General features: G+C 36.1%; 1 long non-coding RNA gene across 1 annotated transcript; it reads right to left on the reverse strand.

Moving 5' to 3' along the window:
• Positions 1 to 19: 19 nt before the first annotated feature.
• On the reverse strand, positions 20 to 4091 carry LOC101738922 (uncharacterized protein K02A2.6). Its single transcript, XR_209640.5, has 2 exons — positions 385 to 4091; positions 20 to 212 (listed from the first exon to the last, which is right to left on the reverse strand). It is a non-coding gene; the product is annotated as an uncharacterized protein K02A2.6 (long non-coding RNA).
• Between the last annotated feature and the right edge of the window lie 2230 nt (positions 4092 to 6321).

The following is a 6321-nucleotide window of genomic DNA, read 5'->3' on the forward strand; positions in this document are numbered from 1 at the left end:
GTAAGATTAAAAAACAAAATAATTTAGTAATAAATGTATTATTAGTTAATATTCATTACATTTATATAATAACGAAACAGTAAATTAGTACTTTTAACTTATTCTATATAGCTTGGAAGTTTCTTGGATAGATGACAGGTATATGGGATGGAATGAGATATTTTTTTCCATATTCATTTATTCTAGACTTGCGTGTGCTGAAACAAGATGGCCTGAAAAAGATTAAAACATCACGTTCATATTTTTAAACTATTTTACTTGCTAATTAAAGCGGGTATTTGCGCAACTGGTTTTACAAAACAAAACTGGTTCATCAAGGCAAATTAAGGCTATGTCAATTACTTATTTGAATTGTGCAGATTAGAAAATTATAGATTCACTTACAAGTTTTGATGAACCTATATAAACTCGTTTCTCGCCCTTTGCCGTGCGTAATTACCCAAACAGGCTAAAATTCCTACAACGGCTATACCGATACCTAAAACAGTAGCCAAAAAGTCACCAAAGTCGTAACCTGTAGATGCTTCCACATTGCTTATACCAAGAATTGTGAATAACAGGAAACACAATTGGAAATACATTTTGAAAGTAATTTAAAACAAATTTAGTAAATCCGGAGTGCTGTTTTTATTCTTTGCACAGATTACTTATGAATCTTATGATTATTTGTAAATTCTTTGACATGCGGTAACTTTTTGTTTCGTCTATGAATGAATACGCAGAGGGAATGTAAGCTATACTAGCAACTATTTTGTAACAATGGTCGAATTTCTCTTTGTTGTATGAAAATTGAATTAAATGAGCTTCAATAATTCACAAAAAGTGGAAATACACTAAAAACTCAATAGCCGTTTTGGAAGAACCCGAAATGCCATAGTCATCGACTTGATTTCATTTTCTCATACTTGTGCACAGAAGTCGAACTGTTAATAAGTCTCCACATTTATACGTTTAATGCTGAAGAAATTTTTATTTAACAAAAAAAAATGTATGTGCAAGTAAGTCACACACGCTAGAAGTTATTATAAATATAATAAAACAATGTTTTCAAGACATAGCATAAAATATAATAATGATAGATGGTAAAAATGACAATGTGTTCGAAGTATATTTCAAATAATGGAATATGGAAAAGAAGGTTACAACATTCCTCCCCATCTACATCTCGTTGATCAGACGGCGGGGTGCCTGTATACGTCGATTACTTCGACGCGGAGCAAATGGCACAGGAGTGTAGACCGGAGCAGGTGAGGAGTATAACTTCGAATGCTGTGAAGGTGAATTTGGAGAAATTTGTACATTTGTAGGTGACTGCGGTGTAGGTAATGGTACTGCTGCTGAATTCTTGTTTTTAGTTAGCCTTTCGTTAATTGTTGTTTCCATTCCAATGTCTGGAGAAGCAGTCGCCGGCAGCATAGAAGAATGCGCCCTTTCATTCCTCGGGGTTTCTGAGGTGGAGGACTCGCGTGGCCTGATGTGATCAGCGTGTCTTCGTTTTTCTAGTCCTCCTGGTGTTGAAACAATATATGAATATTTATGTTTTCGGGATGTAATTACCGCTGGTTCCCATATTTTATCATTGCGTGTTTTAATATATACTTGGTCACTTGGTCGGTAACTCGGTGATGTGGTACGAATGTTTTCTTTTACTTGTAAATACTGCATTAATCTTCTTTTGTCTGGCCGAATGTTGGAAAGTATGCAATTCAATTGTCGTCCAAACATCATCTCAGCTGGAGATTTACCAGTGGACGAGTGCGGAGTGTTTCTGTATGTAAACAAAAATTCTAATAGTCGGCGCTCGAGATTTGTGTTGTCTACCGATGCCATTCTATTTTTGAATGTTCTGACTAAACGTTCTGCCAGCCCATTTGTCCGAGGATGATATGGAGATGATGTGACATGTAAAATAGATTGTTTTGTGCAATATTCTTTAAATTCATAAGATGTAAATTGAGGTCCATTATCGGATATAATCATTTTTGGTAAGCCAAATGTACAAAATATGTTATCTAATGTAAGACAAAGTGATCTGGTGTTGATGTGTTTCATCGGTCGTATTTCCACCCATTTGGAGAGAGCGTCGCACAATACCAACCAATACGATCCTTCGAACGGTCCAGCAAAGTCGATATGGATTCTCTCCCATACTTCTTCTGGTATGGACCAGGAAAATACAGGAAGTTCAGGATTACAAGAGCGGTTCTGTTGGCATCTGGTACATTTCTTGACAAATAATTCTATGTCTTCGTCAAGGTTAGGCCACCAAACATAGTAACGTGAAAGTGCTTTCATAGCAGAAATGCCAGGATGTCCTCGATGAAGGTATGTAAGAATGGCTTTTCGTAGTGCTGTAGGTATAACGATGCGTCCTTGCCTCATGAGTATCTTATTCTCAACAGATAATTCAGTCCGGTTTCTGTAGAATGGTTTCATTTCTGGATTGTATTCTGATTCTCTCCAGCCGGTTTTTAAATTTTGACAAACTTTTGTGAGTATATGATCCTTTGAAGTTGTATTCATAAGTAACTGTTCTGATAGGTTAAGGTCAGTCATTCGAGTGCTCAAAAGACGTAGATCTATTTTATGTACAAGCCCTTCTGTCTCGGAAGGTTCAGTTTCAGGGTTTGGTAATCTGGAAAGGCAATCAGCTAATGTGTTATTTTCACCTTTCCTGTAGTAAATGTCATATTGATAACTTCCCACTACTAGGGCCCATCTTACCAATCGGTTATTGGCTAGTTTAGGAAGGTTGCGGTGTGCACCCATAATATGTATAAGAGGCTTATGGTCCGTAACTAGATTAAATTTCGTTCCTCTCAAGTACTGATCAAATTTTTTTATACCAAATACTATTGCTAAAGCTTCACGATCAATAACGGAATATTTCATTTCCGCTGGTCGTAATTTCCTTGAAGCAAAAGCAATTGGTTGTTCTATGTTCGAGTCCTTGTGGAATAATACTGCACCCAATCCCTTTTCGGAAGCGTCACATGCTAAATAAAGGGGACGTTTCTCGTCAAATGCAATTAATGGTTGTGAAGAAGCTATGCATTTCTTTGTATCTTCAAATATTCTGTTTTCATGATCAGTCCAACGCCATCTATTTTTTTCACTAGTTAGATCGTGAAGATCCGAACAAATCCCGTGAAGATGTGGTACAAACCGTTCGTAAAAGTTAACTAGTCCTAAAAATGATCGTAGTTCTTTTGCATTACACGGTGCTGGGGCCTTAGTTATGGCATCAATTTTAGATTTGGTTGGGTGGATGCCATGTTTATCTATTATGTGACCTAGGTATTCAATCTGATTCTGTAAGAAATTACATTTCTTTAAGTTAACTTTTAGGCCAGCGTTTTGTAAGCGATCGAATACAATAGATAAAGTTTGTAAATGTTCTGAAAGATCTTTCCCTGCTATAGCTATGTCGTCAAAATATACAGCTACATTGGTGATATCGCCAAGCAATTGATCCAGAAAATGTTGAAAAATTGAAGGAGCAGTCGATATTCCAAAAGGCATTCTATTGTATTGGAAATACCCTTTATGGGTTGACAACGTCAAGTACTTTTTCGAATCTGGTGCTATTTCAAATTGTAAGTATGCGTCTTTAAGGTCTATTTTTGAAAATAATTTACCGTTTGCGAGATTTTGGCGTAGTTGATCGAAAATTGGAACTGGGTGTAGATGTTTAATAAGTACTGGATTAAGTGTAGTTCTGTAGTCTCCACATATCCTAACTTCCCCTGTAGATTTCAAAATGTTAACTGTGGGTGTAGCCCATTCAATAGGTGTAACATTAGGATCTACTTTTTCCACAATCCCTTCTGAGATCAGACGATCTAACTCCCTTTCTATATTCTTTTTCATGCTGAATTTTATAGGCCGTGCAGGAAGGTGGATCGGTTCAGCTTCTGGTTTGACATGTATGTTTACGTAATAATTGTTAACTTTTCCTAGTTTTCCATCAAAGAGTTGTACATGTTTATCCAATATTTGTTTAAGAGTCATAGGTGTTGATGTTTTGATGGAGTATACTGGTTTTGGAAATTCCATTTCAAAAACTTCACTCCAATGTAAACCAAATAACATTGGTTTGGCATTTTTCATTACGACCACAGGTAGAAGTTTTTGCAGTCCGTCGACTTCGACTGTCACTTTCGTAATTCCCTTTGTTTTTAAGTTTGTGTTGCCGTAGGCCTTGAGTTTCGGGGCGGGTTGTAAAGATGGTGATCCTAATTTTTTCCACAATGTCGTGTTTATTATTGAATACGCAGAGCCGGGGTCCCAATCCATAGTGCAAGGTATGTCATTGATCCGTACATCGATTTGTTTGCATTCTCTCTTACGTGTACCCAAGACGCTGCAGATAACTTCATCATCGCTTTCTTCTTTGTTATTACTGATAGATGATGATGATGATGATGTTGAGGACTTATGAGGTCTTGTTATTTTTTTAATTGATTTTCGGCTCCCTTGTGAATAGCTGATGTATGCCCGTCCAGACTTAATGCAACAACTCTCAAAGTGTGCTTTCGTGTTACATTCTTTACAAATATGGTCCTTGGCTGAACACTGTGATAGGCTGTGCCGTTCTTTTTTTTCCACAGCGTAAACAATGCATTGGATTTAATTTTCGTGTTGTATTTTGATGTAATGGTACGGTTTTGGTTTTGCTCCTATTTATTTTTTTAATACTTGTTCGTGGTGTGTCTTGTTCTGCCTGTTCTCTTGATTGAGAGATTGTAAAAATTTGTTGGAAGGTTACTTCTCGTGGTATTCCGTCTACCATTTGAACTAAATCAGGCCATTTTTGTTTCAAGTCGGTTTCTAAATCTGGATGATTCAATCCAGTGGCAAAGCGGTCACGTAATTGTCGTTCCAGGAAGTCATTAGTGTAGCCACAATCCCGACTAAGACCTTTTAATCTGTTTGCATAGTGTTCCATCGTTTCATTTTGTTCTCTAGTGCAATTCCAAAATTCTGTTAAGGCTCTATACCTCGTCGTTTTTATGCGATAGAGGTCTAATAATTTGTTACAAATTTCGCTGTATGTAGCTATATCGAAATCAGGCGTTAAAGCTACTTTTAATTCGTGGAATATCTCTGGTGTTAGTAAATTCAGAAGCAAATCTTTCTGTAAGTCGCTGTTATCGATATCAAGAATTTTGCATTTGTTTTCGAAAAAATCAATGTAATCGTCAATTCTGAATGTATCTGGGTTGTATTTATCCATATTGAAATTTTTGATTATACTTATCTTGTTATCCGTATCATGTTTTGTAAAAGAGTCGTTCGTCACGCTCTTGGCTGTTGTATTGCAAGCTGCTGGTACCAACAATTTCAAGATTTGTAAAATCTGCTCCTGCTGATTTTGTTGTGCATGTAAAAATAATGCGAATTGTTCATCGTTCATCTTAATTTCTTTTAACTCGTCGCCAATATAATAATACAATGTTTTCAAGACATAGCATAAAATATAATAATGATAGATGGTAAAAATGACAATGTGTTCGAAGTATATTTCAAATAATGGAATATGGAAAAGAAGGTTACAACAATAAACTTATAAAAAATGTAAATAATCGCAAGGGTCAACCACTCCGCACTGCAATGAAGCAGCCTCACCCTGGGGAAACCACCTGCATGATCACGGCATCCCTACGCCTGGTAAGTATGATTTCGGAAGAGAAATACGAGAACGTCATCAACTGTGTAACATCTCGTCACTGCGATTCAGGAATTGTTGAATTTACATGCAGCGACATCCATTGATAACAAACTAAATAGAAATAAAAGTATCTCAGGGCGCTCCGAGAGTTACGACAGCGTGCACAGACATCAAAAACACACTAACTAGTCGGGGACGCGTAAGCTCACAATATCAAAATCAAATTTTAAATAATGACTTTGAGCAATAATTTCGTTTCATTTCATTTCTGATGGAGTTTGAATATAAATGTAATGGCAGGCAACACTTGACACATAATTACAGATTTCGAATATTAGAATTATTTTAAATATTTAAAAAACAGATGATTGTCTTCTCGTAAGAAAAAGTCAGAACTTCTCATCTAGACACGGTCAAAGAAACATGTAAGAGCTTTATAAAAATATAAAGATAATAATTTTATAATGGTGTAACAGTGTTCAAACTATCTGCAATATAATTAGAATGAAGAAGTGTGTTTTTAAATAGCCCCTCATCACCTACAGAGCCCAATCCCGTCAAATTTAACCGTCCAACAATTTCATCTCATTTCATTTCATGCCATGTTTCATGTTAATTAACTTCATTTCACAAAATCATTTTTCATTTAA

The sequence above is a fragment of the Bombyx mori genome, chromosome 8, assembly GCF_030269925.1.
Source record: "Bombyx mori chromosome 8, ASM3026992v2".
In the NCBI taxonomy this organism is placed as follows: Eukaryota; Metazoa; Arthropoda; class Insecta; order Lepidoptera; family Bombycidae; genus Bombyx; species Bombyx mori.